The sequence below is a fragment of the Strigops habroptila genome, chromosome W (assembly GCF_004027225.2).
Source record: "Strigops habroptila isolate Jane chromosome W, bStrHab1.2.pri, whole genome shotgun sequence".
In the NCBI taxonomy this organism is placed as follows: Eukaryota; Metazoa; Chordata; class Aves; order Psittaciformes; family Psittacidae; genus Strigops; species Strigops habroptila.
Genome location: NC_044301.2, coordinates 20,775,317 through 20,800,521, shown reverse-complemented (window position 1 = coordinate 20,800,521; position 25,205 = coordinate 20,775,317). Strand labels below are relative to the sequence as shown.

The 25,205-nt window shown below is 46.6% G+C and overlaps 1 protein-coding gene across 6 annotated transcripts in view; it reads left to right on the top strand.

The window, feature by feature from the left end:
- The window catches only part of LOC115618954 (ankyrin repeat domain-containing protein 11-like), a 150,513-nt gene that overhangs the window by 44,898 nt on the left and 80,410 nt on the right, over positions 1–25,205 (top strand). Inside the window, exon 1 of one of the 6 annotated variants that reach the window (XM_030510941.2) lies at positions 18,995–19,011. The exons of the other annotated variants lie outside the window; for them this stretch is intronic. The gene's annotated coding sequence lies outside the window, so the exon portion shown is untranslated. Of the gene's footprint in view, positions 1–18,994; positions 19,012–25,205 lie in introns of those variants that run through there. 6 annotated transcript variants of the gene reach the window in all.

Below are 25,205 nucleotides of genomic sequence, written 5' to 3'. Positions count from 1 at the left end.
ATCTGTTTCTTTGTCCATTTTTGTTCCTTGAATTTTTCTGACTTTCTCCCATTTTTCTCTCATTCTCTCTTTTATAGGGCAGGGAGCGACAAGTTAGTCGAGATCTTGCTGTGTGTTATGATTTCTTGCTGCCTTTTTTTTTTTTTTTTTTTTAGGGTTTTGTGTTGAGAGCACTTCAGTTTTTACAGTTCCCTAAGGAAGTGGTGTGCTGTTATTAAAAAGAAAACATTGACTTATCACATTTTGGACCTGGCCTACTGGCTTGTGATTGCAGTAAGCTTTAAAGTGACAGTAAATTACTTGTTACCCTGGGACACTGCAGCTGGAGGTGGTGTGATGGTTGCGATGCTGCTGATGGGAGTCATGCAGAAGAGCCTGGTGAGCCCTTCTACAGACCTTGGTAACACTGTGCCTGAGTAAATGTGGTCCCAGGGCTGGTGTCTCATCACCCAGAGCCCATACAGATGTCTGGAGGTTGTGAGTACATGAAGGCTTCTGCATGGGGGAGAGCAAGAAGCTGGAGAAACTATCTTACCATAGGGAGCGTCCCTCTGGTTGAGCACTTTCTGACAGTTTAGCCCACAGTGATTTGACTAGCTTGGTTTCAGAGCAGTCCTCATTGTACAAAATTAAGTCCCCCTTGCAGTACTTCTTCCCTCTCCTATGTTTGGCAGGCCACGAGGCAGCAGTGGGGCATGCTGGTGGCCAGCCGGGGGACAACAGGTAGTGCTGGGGTCTCACCTCCCCGCAGGGGTGAGCATCTCCCACCTGGCTGCTAGAGCCCCTCTCTTCCTTGAGGCGTATTGGGGAGAGGTGGGCATGCTGCAGCTCTGGGCCTTGTTTCCTCAGGAAAACAGGCTAAAAATACATGAGAAATGCAATGGGAAATGTCGCACATCATCGGTCCTAAGCAGCCTCTATTCAGCTTCTCCCTGAGTAACATACATCCTTCAAGGCCTTGTGTTCAGTGTAGGCACTCGCTGGCTGTTTCTCATTCTCTATGTTCCTTTCACTGTAAATGTACTGTTTACAAGTCTATCTCTGAAAAAACAACCCCCCTTCAACCCCTTACTCCAAATTTTAGTTTCCTTTTTGGTGATAGGAGAATATCCAAATCAATAGGAGCTTTCTATGGAGAAAATAAAGCTGCAATTGGAGTCAGAAGAGGGGATGTAGAGGCCATTAAGAGCTTATCTTTTAATTAAAAGTGATGCACTTTTTCTCATGGCTTGCAGGCAGCGGAATATTCATAGAATGCCAGGTTGGAAGGGATTTTTTTGTTTCTTTGAGCATCACAGGGAGGAAGTACCTTGTGGGGTGTAGCTGGGCTATGCCACACATTGCCTGCATGAGAGGGTGCAGTGCTTAAGATCTACCCCTCTGTTTTGTAGAAGCAAAGCTGCACGGGGGGCAGGCATGTTGTGTTTAGAGCATTTTGTCTCTCTGGTGGTTTGATAATGTGAGAAAGTCCAGCCCTGCTCCACTCATGGAGGTGAGTGCTGGGAGGAGATGATGCTGAGCATCTCTTCCTCCTCCTTGTCCCTGGTGCTCCACTCTGGTGCCTGCAGATGCTTGGAATGAAATAAAAGATTTCAAGTCTGTATAGTGTCTGGCAATCACATTTACAAGCATTTAAATTCTTAAAATAGTCCATTTTAATCAAATTGGATTAAATAGCCCTTGGGTTCCTGGTATGCTGCTGTGGTGTTTCTGGGCTGGGCAGAGGTTTCATGATGTTTCTGGAGTGACTGCCTGTGAGTAGGATGCCAGGGGTCTTTCATGTGGGGGGAAGCAGTAGCCCATCTGGCAAAATTTGAGTTCCAGTGCTTTATTTTGTCTCTTCCAGTGGCTTAGCATAACATGACTAGGGAAAGAGTCCAAGGCTTTAGGTATATTTTCTTAAATTTTGTTTTTAATCTGAAGTAGTTATATGCAGTCAAGAAGTTGGGGTGTTAAACAGGGCACAGCCTTAGGTGCTGTTGTCTGCTGATCCCTGTCCTGTCCATTGTCACTTTGGAGTGTCATTGCTGGGGAAAGGAGTGCTCCTGTGCCATGGGGCTGCAGTACTGGGACTAGAAACCTAAACTAGGGTCATATAAAGGTGCAAAAAGAAATAGGTCAGTGGAAACTGATCTCCGCCAGGAGATTTGCATGAAGAAAGTTGACTTCCATGGCTGTTAGAAAAGCTCTTGTTAAAATAATAGATTTCCTTGAGATATTAATTGAAAAAATTACTTGAAATATGGATGTATTCCCTTCTCCTAAAGAGCTTTAAAACATCACACTGAAATAATAGACAAATTGAAGCCGAAACATTACTTTTTTTCCACAAATGTGGACAGGCTCCAGGACCATAAAAAGAGTTTGGAAAGGCTGTAAAACACATGTTAAACAATCTTCTGCTTGAGGCACCTCTAGAAGTATTTATTTTCAAATAAATTAAATATTTAACTTGAAAAATTATATATATTTTTAAAAGACTTTGGTAATTAGAAACAGAATGTTTCTTCCTTAGCAGATGTGTATTAAGAAAGTGATACAACAGCATAGTAAAATAAATTCTAACTATAAACCAGTGATTGTACTTACAGATGTTCCTTTCAAAGGCAAATGTTTAGCTTCACTGGCATAATCAACTCCTCTGTTTTGGTTGCTTTTATTTAATATTTACTATGGTATGTATCCTAAACCAGAATTAGAAAAATGAATGTGAGATTTAAAATCTGTGGAAAACTGGGCAAAATATAGGCTATGTTGCTTTAGGGTCTCTAAATTCTAATATGATCAGAGAACCTTAATATTTCATGCTGAAATTAGTTTATGAATTAAGCACCATTGTGTTTTTGTACAGAAAGTAAAACTGGCATTACTGATATTAAATACACCATTTTAAAATTATTTAAAATTATTTTTTAAATGTATTTAAGCCTAGCATGGTTTGAAACGGAGGATAGGCTTTAGATCTCAGCATAGGATGTATTAATGCACCTCAAATGTCGAAGCACTGGGTGCACGCAGTTGTGGTTTTTTTTTTTTTTTTTTGAGTCTAGATGCATCTTTTTAAATTACAGCGGATTTTGAAGAGAGTTCCTTCTACCTGGAGATTGATTCATAAATGCCAGTGATATGTCATGTGTTGTATTATTTTCAGCTTTTAGAGGAGTAAATTTTTATATTTAAACTTTCCCAAATGTCAGCTGTTTATGCACAAAATAATTTTGCCTTAAGCACTCCTGGTTTCAGTCTAGGCAGCATGTTGCTGTTCCACTTGGTACCCTGATGTGTTCAAAACCAGGAGACCTCGTGGGAGTTGCAAAGCAAGAGTTCTTCCTTCTGCCCATCTCAGAACAGTCCTGTAGGAGAGGATGTAGCAAAGGGGTGTGAAAACAAGCTCTCAAAGGTGGATGTATGTGTGCAAGAGTCATCCTCCTGTGCAAGGCACCAGCACAGACCCCAGTGCATGCGGGCAGGCAAGGAAGTATCTTGGAGCACTTGTAGCCATCCTACATAGCACTGTGTTCAATGCTGACAATTTAGGATGACTTACTAAAGCATTAACATTTTCAACAATGTCCTGTTTCCATCTGAAAATAGGGAGCAAGCACTTTTGTAAATGCTTCCCCCCAGCTTTCTAATGCATGGTGTGGTCTGAATAAGTGTCCAGCTGTGTCAGTACTGAAATGTGGATGGCATGTATGCCTGTTCTTGGAATGGGCCCAATCCAGCGTGAAATCATTTGGGTGCCAGTTCTGTTATTGGGTGGTGCAGTAAATGTTCTTATGGGAAGCAAATACAATGTTCAGTTGATTCAGCAAGCAAACTTAAAATATTTTTGCCATCGTCATCAAGTTTCTCTGAAGAAGAGGCTGCTCTTGTTAGACCAGCATTTGTCTTCAAAGCTGCTCCGTGGGTCATGTGGTAGGGAGGGAGTAGAATATTAATTTAATCTGTTTTGGAGTTCTAGTTGCAAACCTGACCATGTTTCCCTCTGAGGCTTTATTGAACGGAAACATCATTGGTGTGTTCCCTGGCAGTGTTCAAGGCCAGGTTGGATGGAGTCTTGGGCGATATGGTCAAGTGTGAGGTGTCCATGCCCATGGCAGGGGGGTTGGAACTAGATGATCTTAAGGTCCTTTCCAACCCTAACTATTCTATGATTCTATGTGTTGGACTTACCTGAACCCTTCTTTGGTTTGTTTGTTTGCTATTTGAAGAGGGCAAGGCCAGAATTTATTGGTCTCCTGAATGTGTCCATAGCAGTGGATGCAGGTGTTGCTGCTTCAGTTCATCGCCAGGAACAACTTGAAAGCCTCTGTGGAAGTACTGGTGTTTGGCAAGTGAGACTTCAAGATGCCCCAGAAATGATGGATGAATGAAAGGGCTGTTGGCTGTAGAACCCATTGTGTTTGCACAGCAGGTATGGGAGCACTGGTCTCATCTCAACACCTTTACAGCAGGGCAGTCCCCATTCTTGATGCTGTCTGTCCTGCGTTCAGCTGTAACAATTATTTTTCTCCTTCTTAGTAGCTGGTGCAGTGCTGTGGTTTTGACTTGAGTCTGAGAACAACACTGATAACACACTGATGTTTTTAGTTGTTGCTAAGTAATGCTTACTCCAATCAAGGACTTTTCAGTCTCATGCTCTGCCAGTGAGGAGGGGTATGGGAAGCCAGGAGGAAGCAGAGACAGGACACCTGACCCAAACTAGCCAAAGGGGTATTCCATACCACAGCCTGTCATGCCCAGTATAGAAACTGGGGGGAGTTACCCAGGAGGCCCAGATTGCTGCTCGGGTCAGTCTGGGTATTGGTTGGTGGGTGGTGAGCAATTGTATTGCGCATCACTTGTGTTTATTGGTTTCTTTTCCTTTTCCCCTTTTAGTTTCATATTTTCTCCCCTTGTTATTCTCCTTATCATTATTATTATTATTGGTGGTAGTAGTAGTGGTTTTGTATTATACCTTAGTTACTGGATTGTTCTTATCTCAACCCGTGGGATTTATATTCTTTTGATTCTATTCCTCATCCCTCTGGGGGGGGGGGGATGGGACTGAGCAAGTGGCCGCATGGTTCCGAGTTACCGGCTGGGGTTAAGCCATGACAACACATAATATGTCTTGTAATTACGAGGATTATTTCCTGTCTTCCTTGATGCAGTGTCTCTGTGGTTAAACCAGCCAGTGCTACACAGGATCATAAAACAGCACAGAAAACTTCTCAGAAGTTCAGGTTTATTTTTTAAAAAATACAATATCTAGGAGAAATTCTTGGTGGAATGGGTACTGCCACCATGTTAGGGGATGTGGCACTACCAGCAAGGACAGCGTGGTTTGAGCCTTGGTCTAAACCCCCTAACTGTGCTCTCTGCAAACCCATGGCTGACATGGCATTTGCAAATGTCTGTCAATATAGGGTGTGTTATTTTGGATAACTCACTAGGCTGGTGTCCCACAACAGACAAAGCTCACATCCACCCTTGATATTGAATTCTGCCAGGATTGTGGACAAGAGAAGGTGCTGCTCAGGGCTTTGCAGAGATCCTGCCTGCATGTCCTGATGTGGTTGTTGAAGCACCTTTGCAAAGGCAGCAGGAGGTGTGTTCCATGTGCAAACTGCCCCCATTCATTATGTCCCCCAGGAATGCCTGTCACTGGAAATTTTTGTGCATACTAGTCCCATACTAGAAAAAATACTGAGTTCCTATGGACAGCCTTGAGTAATCATTAGGGCTGGTGACTTTCAGTATTGTTCCTAAGGCTCAGCAGAACTTTGCTGACTTAATCTTTAATGAAAAACAGCATATTGGAGACTTTATATAGTAACCAGACCAAGCAGTTCACTTGTCCCACCTCCCTGGGAGGAATTGCTAAGGAGCTTGTTGGTCTAGATGCTGTTAAGTATGGTATTTAAGGTGTAAATGCAGTTAACCTTTTACACATGAAAGCTTGCTTTTTAACCAGTAGATAATCTTAACACATCCAGTGAGGAGGACAGCTTCAAAACCCTTCAGAGAATTGTTCACAAACCAACTATTTCTTTTGATAGAGTTAATTTTTCTGATGGCTTGTTTCTGAACTGTTTGGTCTTTGGGATTAATGCCAGGAAAAATCCCCACTGTACATTTTCTTATGGATAAGGGAGTGTTATGTGCTTGCAGTTCAGCAGTAAGTGCTTTTATTCTGAGAGGCAGCTTCTCTGTCTTAAAGGGGGAGAGTTGAAGGACTCTAAAACCTTGTTGTGGTTTAAGCCCAGCCGGTAACTCAGAACCACGCAGTCGCTCGCTCACTCCCCCCCTTCTTCCTCCCCCCGCTCCTGGAGGGCATGAGGAGGAGAATCAAAAGAATGTAACTCCCATGGGTTGAGATGAGAGCAGTCCAGTAACTAAGGTATAATACAAAACCACTACTGCTACCACCAATAATGATAAGGGAAATAACAAGGGGAGAGGATACAATTGCTCACCACCCAGCCCTACCCGAGCAGCGATCTGGGCCTTCCGGGTAACTCCCCCCAGTTTCTATACTGGGCATGATGTGCTGTGGTATGGAATACCCCTTTGGCTAGTTTGGGTCAGGTGTCCTGTCTCTGCTTCCTCCCGGCTTCCCCTCCTCCCTGGCAGAGCATGAGACTGAGAAAGTCCTTGATCAGAGTAAACATTACTTAGCAACAACTAAAAACATCGGTGTTATCAGCGTTGTTCCCAGGCTGAAAGTCAAAACCACAGCACTACACCAGCTACTAAGAAGGAGAAAAAATGACTGCTGTAGCTGAACCCAGGACAAACCTAAAAGCAGGGCAGTGGTTTCCAGGACTGTCCACTTCCCACAGTCCACAGGCAGCTGTGGGTGGTGAATTAAGGCTGCTGGGAGGAGGGATGGGGAAAACTTGGTGAGAACAGGCAGAGTCTGGTCAGAGTTGGGTTTCTGCAGTTGAGCTCTAAAACTTGTCTTCAGTGGAGACCCTTCTGTTTGCTTCCAAAGCGCATTAATCCCAGGAGCGACTGAAGGGTCATGGAGTTGTGTCTGTGTTGCCTGAAGGGCAATGCTTTGGTGGAGGCAGCTGCATCCCAGCTATATGGGAACAGAGAGCAGGGCTCTCTGTCTTGGACCTGTGTAGATAACTCCCATGCTCCCACACTCTGCCCCATTTGCAGGAACAGATGTTGTTAAAAAACCCCAAACCCTTCATATAAAGCTTAGTTTTAGAGTTGCAGTTGAAAAAGCACCAAATTAGCACATGGCTTTTTGCTTCTATTTATTTGTCAAAGCTGTGCTGTTTTCTAACCTTGATGGGGTGCATCTTGGAACACTGAATGCTGTTCTCTTGTTTACAGAGGCCGTACCTGGTGAGCATCATGTTTGCTCTGCTGTGGCTCTGTATTGCCTTAGTTTTCAGTAGCTGGGTCCAAATGTATAAGCAATTAAAGAAACTTCCCCAAACCACTTGGTTTCTCATTGAAAGTATGTGACTACTGGAGGAGCAAGGTACTGATGTTCCAAAGGAATCGGCTTTTAGAGAGAACTTTTCTAAAGAGTTGTCTGTAAATGTTGGATCATTATAGTTGAGGAAATTGTGTAGAAATCCAAAATGGTCACCAGATCTTGCAGAGGTAATGTAGAAAAACTCCTTGGCAGGGAGGTACAGTTATGGGGTTTAGAAAAACTGCCTGGGGAATGTCATCATGCATTGTAGAAAAACTACTTGGGGAGCACAGTCATGTATCTATAGCTTTAGATTGCTAAAACAGTGGAGCAGTTCTGTGCTTGATGAACCTTCCCACAACTTAATGTGGATGTGATTTGAGTCAACTTTTCAGTTCCATGGGAACTGGTACACGTGGTTGGTAGTGTCTTGAAGCACCTTTCTCGCTCTACTACCCTTGAGCTACAGGGAGGCAGTTACTAGTTTAACCCCCAGACTCAGCTGGTTGCAGAACACTGCTGAAGCGGTGGCTGCCTGTGCTTGCCAGAGCCTCTCCTTGCTGGAAGGCATGATCCCAGCAGGCTCCTTTTGAGCAGGAGCTGGAAGAGGCTCCAAGAAAGGCACCCATGGGGCAGCCAGCCAGCTTGTGCCTCTGTGCTGCAGCGGAGCATGTCGGCTGAGCCGGGTGCTGCTCGAGCCACTCCTTGGGGCACAGGGGAGCTGGGGTCTGTACTTAATGTGGCTGCAATGCCCTTTAACTTCCCAGCTTTGCTGCTCCTTAGCTGGCTGTGGGAGAGATGTGTTTTCTGGGGAGAGTTAATGTTTGAGCTGAAGCCTGTCTCGCCTTCTCTTGCAGAGCAGGACTGACCAGGCCTGCATGGGGTGAGGTGGTCACAGCTTACCTTCCTGCTCCCTTCATGAAACCAGACTGGAGGAATTTTTCACATCTGGCAGCAGCAATGCATTTTTTTATTTTTTATTTTTTTAATTTCTTTTTAAAGGCAGAACAACTTTTCAGTGATCTTAATTTATCAGGAGGAACTGACTCAGTCCTACCTACCATAGCTTAATGTTATATAGCACAAACTTACAAGTTTTGGGTAGTTGCAACATGATGAAGAATAAAGTTTTATTTAGGAAAGTGATGATTTTGCTCCTATATCTCAGTGGTTTGTAAAGCTTGTTCTTTGGTTTCCCCTCAGAGAGAGGGACCTGATCCATAGTTCTTATCATGTGTCTTTGCAAATGTTGCAGACCCAGTAGGTAAAACTTGAGTAAAATTTTAGGACTTTTCATGAGTTGGGAGATCTCACCATTTCTACCTTCTTGTGGGTAAAGGAAGAAACAGAACTCAGTTGGCTGCCCTGCTGGGAAAGAGGGGGAAGAGAAGTATTTACATTTCCTTGGTTGTGCTCCAAGTTAATTCCCAGCCTTACAGCATGCTCGGTGCCGTGTTGCTTTAATATTACAATCTTTCATCAGCAGCAACTGCACCATCAGCCAAAACCAGTGAGGGTTATGTCGTTAGCAAAGTGTTACTTTCTTATTATATGTGTTTAGTTTAAGGCCTCTTGCGTTGTTAATTGGGAGAGGGGAGAGTCTCCTGCCCAGTTCCTGCAGGGTGAGCTTGTGTTTCTGTCAGGGGTTGCCCATAGGCTTTTTGCTGAGCTCAGGGTTGGGCTCCTGAAGTTGAGTTGGAGAGTGATGTGTCTGAAATAGCTTTGCCCCCTTAGGAGACAGGGAATTGGAGTGAGGAGGGTTTCTAACAGTGCTCTGTGACAATAGCTGTGCCATTAAGTCCCTAGGTTGTTGCTGAGAATGAGGATCTGCAGTTGCCAACCTGGTGCTGTCACTGTGCTGTGAGCTGCCAGCCAGCAACTACCAACCCAACACCCAGCGAAGTCCTGCTGTGCACCGGGCTGGCTGTAAGGGGCTGTGGGGTCATTTCAGTGGCTTCATGCTGCTTCTCAGGAAGCCTCAGATGAAAACCTCCTGCTTTGGTTTTGGTGGCTGCTTGGCACAGAGGGCCGTTGTGCTCCGTGCCGTGAGCCTCCCCCCACCATGTTCGCTGGGCTGGGGTCTCCAAGAGGACCTGATAAAGCACCTTGAATCCTGTGTTCAGTTCTGAGCCCCTCACTACAGGACAGACACTGAGTTGCTGGAGCAGGTCCAAAGAAGGGCAATGAAGCTGGTGAAGGGTCTGGAGCACAAGCCTGATGAGGAATGGCTGAGGGAACCAGGATGTTTAGTCTGAAGAAAAGTCTATGTACATCTCGGGTGAAGGCAAGTGGCTGTAGGTGGCTTACGGGAACCCCTGGGTGAGGACCTGCTTTCCACCTGTACCCTGGTGAGATTCTGCAGAGTGCTGACCACAAACGATTTAGGAATTTCATGTGGAAAGGATGAAAGATGCATGTTGCTCAGGTTGCTTTGGGATTTCCTCTGGATGAGTGTGGTGTTAACTCATGAACAAAGCTTTGACAGAAGCCGTGTGTCTGCCTGTGGCTGTACTGAGGGCAGTAGTGCCCTCTGAGTTGAGTGCTGGGATGCTACGAAGATGTGGAGGTGTGGAAAACAACCCAAATGCTTGGAGTCCCTCTGAAGACCTTTTGTAGGTGCTGTGATGCTGATGGGACTCTTGAGCTTTGGTGATCTTTGTTGGTGACATGGACAGTAGGATTGAGTGCGCCCTCAGCAAGTTTGCAGATGACGCTAAGCTGTGTGGTTCGGTTGATACGCTGGAGGGAAGGGATGCCATCCAGAGGGACCTTGACACGCTTGTGAGGTGGGCCAATGCCACCCTCATGAAGTTCAACAATGCAAAGTGCGAGGCCCTACATCTGGGTCAGGGCAATCCCAGGCACAGCTACGGGTTGGGTGGAGAAATGATTCAGAGCAGCCCTGCAGAGAAGGACTTGGGGGTGTTGGTTGATGAGAAACTGAACATGAGCCAGCTTTAGTGTGCGCTTGCAGCCCAGAAAGCCAACCATATCCTGGGCTGCATCAAAAGAAGTGTGACCAGCAGGTCAAAGGAGGTGATCCTGCCCCTCTACTCTGCTCTTGTGAGACCCCACTTGGAGTATTGTGTACAGTTCTGATGTCCTCAACATAAGAAGGACATGGAGCTGTTGGAGCAAGTCCAGAGGAGGGCCATGAGGATGATGAGGGGGCTGGAGCACCTCCCATATGAAGACAGGCTGAGAAAGTTGGGGCTGTTCAGCCTGGAGAAGAGAAGCTGCGTGGAGACCTCATAGCAGCCTTCCAGTATCTGAAGGGGGCCTATAAGGATGCTGGAGAGGGACTCCTCATCAGGGATTCTAGTGATAGGACAAGGGGTAATGGGTTTAAACTAAAACAGGGGAAGTTCAGGTTAGATATAAGGAAGAAGTTCTTTACTGCGAGGGTGATGAGGCACTGGAACAGGTTGCCCAAAGAAGCAGTAAATGCCCTATCCCTGGCAGTGTTCAAGGCCAGGTTGGACAGAGCCTTGGGCCACATGGTTTAGTGTGAGGTGTCCCTGCCCATGGCAGGGGGGTTGGAACTAGACGATCTTAAGGTCCTTTCCAACCCTAACTATTCTGTGATTCTATGACTATATTGTTATTCTATTAATAATGTGTTTGGTACTTTCTAGAGTTGAGATTATTGTGCTTAATGCAGTGCCTGGCACAAAAGGGCACATGTTTAGAGAAGATGGGGTCAGGCTGGGGGGATACAGATCTGCTCTGCAACAGGACCAGTGTAGAGGAGGCTGGCAGGAGCTTTCAGCTCTATGTGGCTTGCTTGATCCGGGCTAGAGGAAGGGAAGGAGGGAAAAGGCACAGCTTGCTGCTTGGTTTGCTCTTCCCGGCAAACTCCAGTTCCTGGGTATCTGGGCAGAGGTGGGTCTGCGGAGGCAGCTGCTGAGATTGTATCAGGGGGTTCTCAAGTATGAAGATGTACAAGGGAGAAGCCACGTGTCCTTGAGCTCAGCAACAGGCAGGGTGTGGGCTTGGAAAAAGCTTCTGACCTGGGCGTTATCTTCAACACTGGGCTCTGGAGTGAGCGGTGCAGGGCCGAGCACAGGGAGAGGGCTGCAGGGAGAGGATGTAAGCAAATACAGCATTGGGAAAGATGAAAAAATGAGTGGGTGGCAATGAGAAGGAAGAGGAGGCAACAACCCAGATGAAGGAGAACAGGATCTTCTGTAAGAGATGGGAATACTGGAAGGAAGCCAGGAAGAAAGCCTGAGAAAATGGAGAGCACTAGGAAGGCTGGTGTTGCTTTGATAATTCCAGCAGGTATTCCTGGCATTCAGCTTCTAGAAACTGTGAAGCCCGGTTTAAAAGCCCAGTGAAAACTGGTGACATGCACTGAATAATTTGATTATTTTGAGTTAAACTTTTATTGTCTTGACATTTGTTTTGGGGTTTTTTTCCAAATGGGATTTGGTGTGTGCTGTTGACTTGTCCAGGGAGGAGGGAGCTGACATTGGGGAGGGCTTAGGGTGTCAGTGTGGTCAGGAGAAACAATCACCTATTTTGGCTTCTTTTGGCTGAGTGATTTAATGGATTTTTTTTTTTTTTTTTTTTTTTCCTGTGGATTCTGATGGGGAAGCTTCCCTGCCACAGAAAAAAACATAGTTTTTGGAGTTGGTGCTTCTCCGTGTGGGCAGAGCATCTCCAGTGGTGCCTGAATTCCCTCCTGCTCTGGCAGCAGCAGGTGCTGGGCTCCCACCTTGGCCCTGAGAGCCACCCGGATCCCTCTCTCCTGGCTGAGTGCAGTGAGCCAGGCTGGGAGAGAAGAATCAACTCCTACTCTGGCACTGCAACCCATTGGTGAGTAAAAATAGCTCAGCTGTTGGCATCAGTGCCAGGCCTCGCATCTGGCTTCCCCGCACAGCTCCAGCACATCCGCCTCCCTCCAGACAGGGTCTGCTGGAGGACACATGGTATGTTCCTTCTTCCAGCATGGCATGGCTGTGACAGCCCGCCTGGCTCCAGCCTGGGCTTTGGGAAACACCATTGTGCTGGTGGCTCTCTGCAAACCACCATTTAATGGAGGAATCGTTGCTCCTGCTTGGTAGCCCCATCTTAATAAACCGGGAAGCAATCTTTGAGTTGAGCCAAAGGTGTCTCTGTGCCCCACAGCGGGAATTTTTGTTTGATGCTTTTTGGGCATTTACGGAGAAGGTTTGAGCCCCTGAATGAATGTGCAAAGTGTGTCATGCTCCCCTTTGGCACAGTTTTGACTGAGTAGGTGTTTAAAACCAGTTTTTATGAAGACAGCTGTTACCAATGTTGTGATTTCTTTTTTTTAGCCTTGCCTTTTTCAGTGTTGAAGCTACTGAAAAAGGAGAGATACCTAACAATGGCAGGGCTGCTCTCTTTGTAGACACTGAAAGAAAATGAAGCAGCCTTACAAAGCTGCCTTGCAAATTGAGTGGTGTGCTTGTATCTGCTCACCTGTATGACTGAGAGTGGACACTGAATGTTTTACATCCTTTTTAAAGAAATTAAATTACCAGGGCTCCACAGGGTGTTGCAAACCTGCTCAATCAGGCAGGCTCATGGTGTAGCATGGCCCCAGGGAGTGAGCTCCATCTCTGTCCAGAGCTGCCACCACTGCTCCCCGCCCCACACCTAGACTAGCTGCCTTTCCCATCTGATCAAGGATTCAGCTGGTGTCTCACATGTGCCAGGAAGAATAATTTATGCAAAACCCTACTGTGGATGTTTTCTGCTTTGGACGTCAGGCTGCGATCAGTGCTGGCTCACTGGTGGGAGCTTGCTCTGCGCTCCATTGAAAGCCTGCAGAGGATTTCTCTTCCCGTGCCACGGGTGAGCCTGATGGCTGCTTGCTACCCAGCAGACGTTTCTTCCATTTGCAGCCCATAATTCTTAATCCTTCTCATGAGAAACATCTAAAATGGATCTTCAGGATCTGGTGAGCCCAGGCGAGCTACTCTTCACACTGTCCCCGAAGCTCCAGATGCACCCATCCTTCTTCCTGGTGGAGGGTGAGCAGGAGAGCTGATCCAGTGCCGTGTGAGGTGTTGCTGCTGTGAAGAGACTTAGAATCGTGGAATGGTTTGGGTTGGAAAGGACCTTAAGATTAAGATCATCTAGTTCCAACCCCCCTGCCATGGGCAGGGACACCTTGCAACTAAACCGTGTCACTCAAGACTCTGTCCAACCTGTTCCAGTGCCTCACCACCCTCACAGGGAAGAACTTCCTAAGATCTCATCTCGGTCTCCCCCATTTAGGTTTAAACCCACTACCCCTTGTCCTATCACTACAGTCCCTGATAAAGAGTCTCTCTGGCATCCTTGTAGGCCCCCTTCAGATACTGAATTCTTCATTCAGTGGCCTTGGCTCTCTTTGCATCTTACTGCGTTGAGTTTGAGTTGATGAAGTTTTTAGTTTCAGAAACTAAGAACTAGCTTAGGAGATGTGTTTTAGCAATAATGCTGATGTTGCTTCTACATTGAAACTGTTTCTGGAAGGCAGAGGGTGATACAAACCTACCCTGCTTCCAAAATTAACCTTGAGGAGGTTTGCATGTGTGTAAGGAGGAGGGGAACAAAACCATCCTGGGCACTTGAATGTAGATCCATGTGTTTTGGACCAGCACATGCTTTCAGAGGGGGCCACCAACAGACCTCAAAACCTGGCAGCAAACCTCAGTGCTGTAATCTGGGAATTTTCCTCACTTCTGATTAAAGTAGAAGGTACATTGAAGCTTTTTTTTTTTTTTTTTTTTTTTTTTTTTAATTTTGTGGTGGGTTTTTTGGGTGTGGTTTTTTTTGGGGGGGGTTGTTTTTTGTTTTTTGTTGTTGTAGTAACAGGAAAAATATTTTCAAGTTATCTACAGTTTTGTTTTCAAATTACTTGAAGTGTGCGATTCCCCTCCCTGGGAATTCAAACAATTAGCAACATCCTTTCTGTAATTACTGCTCTGCTGGAGATTTTGTGGTTTTAACATATATAGGATGAGGGGGAATGGCTTTAAACTGATAGAGGGTGGATTTAGATTGGACATCAGGAAGAAGTTCTTCCCTGTGAAGGTGGTGAGAGCCTGGCACAGGGTGCCCAGAGAAGCTGTGGCTGCCCCATCCCTGGCAGTGTTCAAGGCCAGGTTGGACGGGGCTTGGAGCAACCTGGTCTAGTGGAAGGTGTCCCTGCCCATGGCAGGGGGTTGGAACTGGATGAGCTTTAAGGTTCCTTCCAACCCAAACCTATTCTATGATATCTATGCACAGTACATTCTTGTGTGCTTTAATTTGGGAATGCTAGCCTGTTGTTTTGGAAATCTGCTTGTTCAAGTGCCATTGTTATATTTTTATAATAAAAAATTGTTTAAAGCATTTACTTAGTAGAGGATAAATGAGACTGTCTAGTGAATGTGCAACTTGGGAGTCTTCAGAGGTGCAGGCTGGCTGAAGGAGGAGTAAGGATGATAAGAAGGATGCACCATTTGGGACACTGTAGATTTTTAATTTCATCCTTTGGTGCTTTTCACTTCAAGGCTCCCAATAACTGAGCACTGCTGTGATCCCATAAGGTGGAGTTAGTGTTTCTGAGCACTGGTCAGGCTAGCAGTTGAGGTTAAAGGAGGGTTTCTGTGCCTCTCCACACATTGGTCTGGTGCACTCGTGCTAAAATGTGTGGTGTTGGAGGAGGGACAGGACAACTTTCCACCTTTTCTTGAAGAATTTAGATCAAATATGGCAGTTATGTGAGCAAAGTCCAAACTGGTCATTAGTGTAATGTCTGCTTTTTCTGAACTGAGACACCTTGGCAAATACCTGATCTACAGAGCTAGCTCATGATAGGTTCTGTGATTCTTTTTGAAGCACTTAATATGATTTTTGCTTGAATTTCTTCCTACTCCTTAACTAAATGAGGCCTAAGTAGCCAAGCCTGGGCCAGGCAGGTCTGGCTTCTGCCTAGGGAGCTTCTAGGCACTGTCTTTTCCCAGTGCCTATGTTCTTTAAAGGAGGCTGTCTCCAGCTCCAGTGTTTGCAGGTAGATGGTTTTATTTTAAGAAATTAAATTTTATTCCATAGAAATAAAAGCTCTTCACTTAAAATTGTTTTCTGCTATTAGTTTAATATTGTCTTAAATTATTTAAGGTATAGTGATGGTAAGGAAATAAACTTGTATGGTTGAGGGCTGTGATCTAGAGAGCTAATCTCTCTTCCCTTGGAGAAAGCTCTCTGCATCATGTAAAGCATTATCTTTCATTTTGGTCATTGATTAACAGCTCCCGAACCTCCTTTACAGCCTGCAAATCTTGAATTTTGAATAACAGAATTTATAGCTTATAGTCAGAGAGGTGTAATTTAGCCTCAACTACTTTGTTTTCTTTGCTTGGTCAGTCAGCTTGAAAATTTACCTGTCTGTGATGAAAAAAACCAATTTGTACACCTTGAATGAGCTGAGGTTTAATTTATTTTAATTCACTGTTGAGCATGCAGAGGTCAGTTCTTGAACTGGGGAGTTGGCAGGGGTTGCCCAGCTCTTGTGGTTGCTGGGTTCCTAGGGCTTGTGGGCCCTAAGGTGCTGCTCTTCTCCTGGACATTAGTCTTTTATTTCTGCTTGAGCCTCATGGTTCTGACTTTTCTGAGATGCAGACCTCACAGGCTTGTCCTGGCCTTTTCCTTCCTGCTGGTTTAATCTGTTTTGCCTGGGTAGTGTTGGGCATCCTGGCTGATGGAGGCAGCTGCACAGAGCAGACCAAAGCACTAAAATCTTATCTCTGCAGCTCATGATATTTTGCTTTATCTCCTGTCCTGCCTCTTAATTTGTGGACAGTGTTACCCAGCCAGGGATCATCTTTGGGAGATGCTGGTTCTGTAAGAGAGGTCCAGCTTTTGGGATGGGAAGTGGTGACAGGGGCAGGAGCCATGTAGTTGTGCTTGCTCGAAGTTGCTTGAAGAGTTTCAGTATTTAAACTTGAAAGAACACATGTTAATTGAAGTAATTCTTTGGAGTTGCTTTTGGATGGGAAAGCAGCTTTGTGGTACACATTCCTGGTCTGGGTTGAAGGACAGCATGTTTGTCTCAAACACAAACTAGTGTGTTGGCTCACATTTAGGAGCTGGTTGAAGCTTTAACCTGTCCTTGCAGCAGCAGAAGCTTTACAATTGGACTCCAAAATAACCTCTCCTAGAAACTGTGGGCTTTTGGTAGGTGTGGTTGTCTGGGGTTTTGTTGTTTGTTTGCTGCTTCTTTTTAAAGTGATCATACTCCAGTGCTCCTGATCCTGGTTTTATGCTTTTTATAATTGCTTCCAACTGAAAATGAACAGCAAGTGCCTTGGTGGAGGTAAAATACTTATTTCAGGAGGAGAGTGGGGGAAATCCATTGGTAAACAACCCAATTCAGCTTCAAAGCCTTTTCAGCTAAAATGCATTGTTCATCCTTTGAGCCATTCTGCCTTGCACCCTAATAAAAGTGGAAATCAGGCATGGGGGATGGGGATGCAGCAGAAAACACAAGCTTGAGAAGTGGAGATCAAAAGGACAAATAGAAGCAGAAGGCAGTGAAAGGGAGGCACAGAGAGTCACAGCTGAGCATGCAAAGCCTGAGAGTGATGGAGGAGAGAAAATGGCTATTAGAAAAGGCAAAGAACAATGGGGTGAACATAGCATGGGTTTAGCTTTCATTTCTGTTTAACAAAGCTGCTTTCCACCAGCATGACTCCATGGAAGCTGTGGCCTTAATTCATCTTGAAAGTTGCTGGCTTGCTGCTCGCTGGGGCGCTGGCTGGAAACACGCTTTGACGCAGAAGCTGCCCCTTGCCGAGAACATAAATTCCTCAGTGGATGGACCCATTCAAGGGCCACGGTAGTGATCGTGTGATCCCAGTTCATATTGTGGCAAAACGTTTCCCAGTTTGAGTTGTTCCATGTCGATGTGAGTTGAAGTCAAGGGGAGTGTGGGAAAGAAGAGCTGCTTAAAGAGTCACTTAAACTGTGTCTTGTGAAGCCTGAATGTGCTCCCCCAGCATGCTCACAGCTTCTCCAGCTGATTAAACCAGTTCTCAAAACCTGGCAGCTTGTGTGCAAGCCCAGCTTTGTTAGTAAAGCCTCAAGGCTTTCAGTGCAAGTCTTTATACAAATAATTTATACTGGATTAAGAATGAGGAATGTTATTTCTGTAGAGCCAACAGTACGTGTTGCTTAGGCCAGCACCAGATGAGAAGGCTGGCCCATGGCATGGCACCCCGTGCCCCCGGCATGCACAATGCACATGCTCGTTCTTGCCTTCCCTGGCTTAGTGGTGGAAGCTGCTTATTCCCCCTTCCCATCTGCCTCACCCTGCTTGGAGCTGCATATTTTGAGGGGACTGAGCTATGGCAGCCCCTGTTCCTGGAGTGCCCCTGGGCTGGGGGGGTGCAGGGAGGTCCCTGGGGAAGGAGTGGGGTTTATCTGGCAGATGGGGAGGCGACTCCTCAGCCTCCACCAGTTAGCTGCAGTAACTGCTGCTGAGCTGGGCTTTGAGAGGTTTTCACTTTCTGCCTGTGCGTGGGACAAGGGCTGTGCTGCTGGGGAGGTTGCTGCCGGGTGTTCTCAGGTGGGAAAAGCCTTCCCTTTGGCCATAGGAGTTTCTAGACCTCGGTTTGATTGTGAAAATAACAGCCAGGCAGGTTAATACAGTTGTATCCTGCTCCTCCCTTACAGCCTGTGCTTGCTTTCCTTTGTCTGGGTCTCGTCTTGCTCCAACTTGCCTCTGTCAGCTTTGCTGGATTTGGCTTTGCAGAGTGAGCGCTCCTGCGTGAGCTGCTCTCTACCTGGGCCCTTAATTAAAAGGAGGAGAGATGTATTCCAAAAATACTTGGCTTTCTCATCTGACACGGGGTGTGTTGCGAGGCTTGCTCAGCTGGTGTTTGAGAGGAAGCGAGCAGAGCATTCAGCTGACAGCATCTGAATAGCTATTTGGGGCCCAGGGAGTGATAGTTCAGAAGGTGGCAGGGAAAGTGAAATGGATGCTGAAATCCTGAATCTGATTCTTAAATTTTCTTCTCTCCCTGGAGAGAGAGGGAGCGAAGTTCAATGTTGTGTGTTTGGCTTGGCTCCCTGTTACCTGCTGCTTCCTCCTTAGCTGTGTGCTTGTGGCAGAGATAAAGGCTGGGGGGGAGAGGTCATGGTGTGAAAAAGTACTTTTTCTTTCAGCAATTTTTGCTTGTTTGTGGTTGAATTGCATTAAAAACAATAATCCAGCATTATTGAAGGAGTGGGCGAATAGCTGCATCAATTACCATGGTAACTTCTAAAGGGCTTCAGCCAGAACTTGTCAGAGCTAGGTTTTTAGTGCTATAGTATCTTTTAATGTAGCATAGTTTCCAGGCCACTTAATTATTTTGTCTCCTCATTTAAAAACAAAACAACACAAAAACCCCCTCTCTTCTGAACTACCTATTTGTTGATGTTCTCCTCTTGGACCTGAATACAGCTGTATGGCGGGGCCCCATGTCAGATACCTTACTGGTGCTTATGTCTAAGGAGCATACATGGTGCAAACTGCCGCTGGCCACGTGCTGCATGTCAGACAACCTGGCAAAGAGGGTCCTGCTGGTGCAGTCCTGGTGGAAAGCAGCTCAGTGGTGCGTTTTGAGGCCAGGGACCTCTCTGGTGATCCATCCCACTGCAGGAGGGTTCCTGTCCTTCACAGCACTGCTGTGATGCCCATTGCTTTTTGCAGGGTGGCCCAGTCCTCCCAGCAGTGGGGGGTGGTGGTGGTGGTGTCTTGGCTGTGGGATACCTCCACAGCCTCAGCCCTGCATTTCTCTGATGGGAGCTATTACCTCCCACCTAACTGTGGCAGCAGCCCGCAGCATAGGGAGCTTGGGTATGCCTGGTCACCCAGGAAGAATTTGGCAGTGGTCAGACTCCATGTGCCATCCCCATTTCCATTTGCCATTCCTGTGGGAGAGCACAGCTGCAGAGGTGGGTCTGCAGGAGCATCCATGAAGCACATGTGGATGTGTGATGGCTGTGAGGCTGCCGTGTTGTTCACTAGGCTGCCCTGGCATGTGAAGATCCCATGCAAACAATACAGGACTCAGCTGTCCTTATTTCTGCTGCTTTATACCATGCCAGCAGGAAGAAAATACAGGAATAAGGGCATTTAGTGCTCAGGCATCTCTGATGGGGTGGCTTTGTGGGAGCCTCCATGAATGAGCTTGGCATAGCAGGTCCCTGGGCCTTGCACTCAGGCTGATGTTGTGTCTCTGGGTGTGATGGGGGAACTCTTAGAGCTTTGTGTTCAGTTATTTCTGTGTTCTGTGGCATTGGGTTTGAGGTGGGATCGACTGCAATTGTACTTGTAACCTTCTGTGTGAGGAAGACTTGGTCGTGTCCCTGACAGGCTTCCTCTGCAGCACCACCCATCTTAGCTTTTGCTCAGCATCCCAACAGAGTTCAAAATGGTTTCATTCTGAATAATTTATCTTCCAGAGAGAGAGAGACAGTGAAGAGAAGCGGGGAGCTGTTGGTGAGGGGAGTGCTGTGGCACAGGCAGGAGTGTGGGTCCCCCAGTGGCCTCACAGGGCTTTGTTGCTCCTGGCATTTTTTGATGAACAAAAGCTTCAGGTCCAGGGCAGAGGCTCTCATGGGAACCTTCCTGACCTGCTGCCCTGCCCTCCTAGCCCCTCTTTGTCTCCCTGCAGGCCTTTCCAGCACGCTCACCCCATGCTCCCTGCATGTGAGTGGTGGGCAGTGGGTGTGATGGTCCATGGACAGGCAGATGGCTGAGCAGTGGCATGGCCGGCTTGTCAGGGCATGATGCTGCTTCTGCATTCATGGTTGTGAGCTTTAGGAAAGAGTTCCAAAATGGAGGCAGCTCTGCCGGCCTCCCCATCATACTGTGTGGTTATGCACTGCCTTACTTCTCATTGGGATCAGGCAGCCCTTTCTGAAGCTGTGCAAAGAGGTTTGAATGCATTAGTTTACATGGAATTAATCTCCAGATTCCAAACATGCTTTCAAGCTGGTTTGGCCTTATTTTCCTGCAAAAAAGGAGGCCAACTCTGTGTTGTAGGTAGTGACTGTTGTAAGCAGGAGCAGTGAGAGCCTAGCACAGGCATCATATTCAGCCCATTAAGAGGAATTTTTGGCTTGTGGACAAAACAAATTGAAAAATCGCATTCTTTGTTTACCACATTGGCAATGACTGAAAACCAGAGCAAGGTTGTGGGGTGATCCTTCTAGTAACCATGGGGCCTTTTGTAAGGGATTCCAGGTCCGATTTTTTTGATAGTGTTGTGGTTTAAGCCCAGCTGGTAACTCAGCACCATGCAGCTGCTTGCTCACTCCCCCCCTTCCCCCCCCCCCGGGTGGGATGGGGAGGAGAATTGAAAGAATGTAAACCCACAGGTTGAGATAAGAACAGTCCAGTAACTAAGGTATAATATAAAACTAAAAAGGGAAGGAAAAAAAACAACAATAAACACAAGTGATGCACAGTACAATTCCTCACCACCTGCTGACCGATACCCAGCCTGACCCGAGCAGTGATCTGGGCCTTCTGGGTGACTCCCCACAGTTTGCATACTGGGCATGATGTGCTGTGGTATGGAATACCCCTTTGGCTAGTTTGGGTCAGGTGTCCTGTCTCTGCTTCCTCCTGGCTTCTTGTGCCCTTCCTCACTGGCAGAGCATGAGAGACCAAAAAGTCCTTGATCAGGGTAAGCATTACTTAACAACAACTAAAACATTGGTGTATTATCAGCATTGTTCTCAGACTAAAGCCCAAACACAGCACTGCACCAGTTACTAGGAAGGAGAAAAACAACTGTTACAGCTGAACCCAGGACAGATAGGAAAATAATAAAGAATTAGAATGTGCCTTAAATGATTGTCTAGAAAATCGGCGTGGGGAGTACTGGAAAAATGTCATTCTCGAAGGGAGGTCAAGAGAAATCGATACACTGAACCATGGTGAGGTGCTCCCTGCAACAGGTTGGTCCAAAATTCCCAGTGCTCCTTTGTCCACTCTGGAGCAATGCCATCCAGGGAGGATGCTGAAGCGCTCCTGTTATTTTTTTTGGATAGCCTGTCATCCCTCAGAAAGGAACAGTTATGTGGGGGTGGAAAGTGTCATATTCAAAAGTGGGTGAATAGGAAGCCAGCCAAAATCCTGCAAATTTATAAGGAACAGCAAACACTGACTTCTTTGAGGAAAGGTCAGCGTGTTTGCTCAGCCCTGGTAGGAGTGTGCAAGGAAATGGAAACTGTGCTCCACTATGCAGGGCTTTTTTTAATGATTTAGCTGGGCAAAGACACAGAGAGATGCTTATTTTGGGAGATGGTGGAATGTTTCTGTATTAATTTCAGCAAATTTTGGTTCACATAGAGCATCTGTAAGAGTATCACACCCACAGCTTCATCTAATATGTTCTATTTGTTGGAAACAAAATGCTTTCCCTTGAATTTGGAAGTGGTTTAACCCAGAAGAATCTATGCTGCATTTATTTTCCCTCCCTGTTTAGTATCCTAAACCTGCCAGGTCCTTGCTGCTTGTCTCATTGATGAGCATAAGGCAGGTGATACCTGTCCTGGTTGCAGACCATGTGGAAGCCTGTGCCGGACCGTGATGGGCAGAGCCAAGAAGCATGCTGATTCTAGCCAGAGGAGGGAAATTATTAGGAAAGGAACTGAGATTGTTCTCCAATGGAAAGGGTTGAAATGAATGCTAGTGTATCCCTGCAGGGTCTTTGCAGTGTACCTGGTAGCCTGCTGGATAGCTAATAACTCATATTAGGAAGACTTTGTTTTGGTCTGACAATTTTTTCCCCTTGTTGACACTGAACATGTAGGAGCATGTAGTGTTTGAAACATGATATGCAAACCACTGTATTAGTAACTGACTCTGTAACGTTTCTGCATTGCTGTTAGACTGCCTACAGCGTGCCGATTTTATAAGCTCCTCATCTGAGCTAGCAAAGGGAGGATGTGGAAGTGGTGAGCTGGAGTCACAAGAGAGCACCAGCGATTGCCTTTAACCATTTACACTTCTGGAGGCTTCCAGCGCCCACCAGAGTCCTTGGGTGTTTGCTCTTTCCAAAGGGAGGACGATACCAACCTTCTGCAGCTTCAGCTGATGTCCTGTCTCTGGAACCAGGATGGGGTATTTCCTATCAGCACTGGTGTCTGTGCGTGGTCCAGTCCAGCTGTACCTCCCAGATATGGGTAGGTGTAAGAAAAGCGAGGGTTGGGGCATGTGAAGTTGCCACGAGGTACGGGGAGGTATCAGCATTTGGCTGCTTGCCTGTGGGCAAGCAGAAACTGGACTTATCTGAAGCAGATAAGCAATAGCAATAAAACATGGTGGTGTGCTCTACTGTGTGCAGGAGCTTGGGTTTTCTGTAAACAAGTTCTTCAGCAAAAATGTCTGCTTTCAGACAACCGGCAAGGAAACAGAGAAGCCAGGTAATGTGAAGGCATTTGGCTAGAGAACAGGGTTCTTAGTTGTCCATCTTGGCATGAAAAGGAGATGCTACAGCAAATTGCTCTGCCGCTTTAAAATGAATGTAAAAAACCACATTCAGCTCAGCAGTGGTGCTGGACTAGAGCACAGCCCACTTGCTACAGAGAGATGAAGAAAAAGCCACCAAAATAGAACATTTCATCACTGCTCACAGGGCGGCAAGAGCTGAGCGCAGCACGTTGCTGAGTGATTGCAATAGTGGAACAGGAAGTCTCTTCCCCCTCCCCGGGCTCTGTGCAGAGTGCAGATCAAAAGGATGTAAAGCTTGTTTACAAGATGTATGCAAAATATATTTGGGAAGAAAAATAAGGGTTTTACAGACCAGGCTGCACTAAGAATATGTGATGTCATGCTAATATAGGTTGCAGTCAGTGACCCAAAGTCATCGTAACATTGAGGAGCAAACCAAGAAGGTGCCTTTCTCTGTAGGACTGCATCTGATGAGCTGCTGGAAATACATGCCGAGAAAGCTTCCTGTGCACCTGCGGATGAAAGCCAATTGTCATCAAACCTTACTAGTGCTCCAAGAGAAGCCTTGTGTCCGTCCACAGCTTCAGGACCTGGTGGTGCTGCCATCCTTGGGGTGGTTAGGATAACCCTAACCCTGATGCTTAAAGTTGGGAAAGAAAACAAGAGTTTGGCATTTGAAAGCTTATGGTGGGTTTGAAGCTGCTTCAGAGTCTGGAGTGAAATGGCAAAGGTGTTGCTAGACCAATGATGGATTGGTGGCAGACTCACTTGTGTTTGTGCCTATAGAAACAGGCGATGATAAAGTTGCATTGTAGAGTCTTCAGCCTTGCTCACCTTCCTCTGCTTCTGAGAGGCACTTTCTGACCTCACAGGGAGTCTTAGGGCTTAATACATTGTTCATAAAGCTCTTTAAGATCCTCGATTGGTAGCACTAGAATCTGGAGGATTAAAACCAATTTATTTTTGTGTATCATGTATAATGTGCATCTCAAAGACTTTCCAGAGAAGGAGGAATTGTGAGCCAGGGGGAGATGGCAGGTCTGTAAGGTAAACACCAGGGAGGAAGTGGCTTGGAAGAACAAAGAGGGTAAAAGCAAAAAAGGCTGGTTCCTTGTTGTGGAGACCTGGCTGTCAGGAGGGCGAGTTTCCAGCCCTGGAGGAAAGGGCTGGATGTAGTAGAGCTGTCTTCCTCTTAATCCCATTTACAAACCCATCTGGTCAGTGCTGCTGCCTCCTTGTGAAGGACAGCATGTGGATTTTCCCTCTGCTGTGTTTGTGCCCTTCAATTGTACATATCGGGAAGCAGGAATCTCACTTGTTCTTGCCCAGTCTGTTTTGTCAGCTCCAAATTACACAAGAATTAATGTCAGCGATCTGGATGTCAGTGAAGGTGCTTCTTCCTGGGAGACCCCAGCTGCCCCTCATGAGGGGAGATCTTCACTGTGAGGCTCCTCACACCCACCCATCAGGACATCCTTCCTGGCCATTGTGGACCTCCCCAATGCCACTGCCTCTCTTCAGAAGGGGCTGTGTGTGTGTGCGTGCAGACATTGGTGCTCCTGCCCTTAGAGAGGGCTTTGCCACCTTCCCCATCCTCACCCACCTTGTCCCCATGTCCCTGGTGCAGCAGTGGTAGTGTTGTACTCCAGGGCAGCTGCCACGGCATCTCTTCATCTCCTCATGTGCCAGGTCTGAAGCATTGGAGAAGAGGTGACACAGTGCTTTGGACACAGGTGGTACCTTGGCTCCCATGGGGAAGCAGAAACTGGTGATTAAATTCTTTCCCCAGGTGCAGGCCTGAGTGTTCTGTGTAGGTGTGTTGCCATCAGGTGACTCTTTGCATTTTAAACAGTGTTTTCCCACATAAACTTGTTTGGGGTCACAGAATGTGTTTCTGTTGTTCTTGGTCACAGCTAAATGTAAGATGGGTCTGAACTAAAGACTGCGTTGGTTGGGATTTCTGGTTTGAGTTCTCCTCAAGGGATGTCCTAAACACTGGTGATGCTATGAGCAAGTGTCAAGGCTATGCTTTCCAAATGATGTCCAAGCACACTCGAGACCCTCAGCATTTTGTTGTTTGAGCCCTAGAGTTGTACAGAAGCGTCCATCAGCTGTTACTTGCTGCTACTTGTATGCAAGGGAGACTCGTGTGGAGCTGGAGGTGCTGAAGCTGGGCTGTATGTTGGAAAGTAGGCGTAGGTGTGGCATAGGAACGTTCTTGAGGTGTGGGTGTGCTGGAGCCAAGGAGGATGAGTGACTGATGCCAAGGGCTGGGTAAGGCCAGTGGCAGGCACTGCTCATGGCTGGGAGATAGGGTAGAAGGGTTGCTCTGGGTCCCTG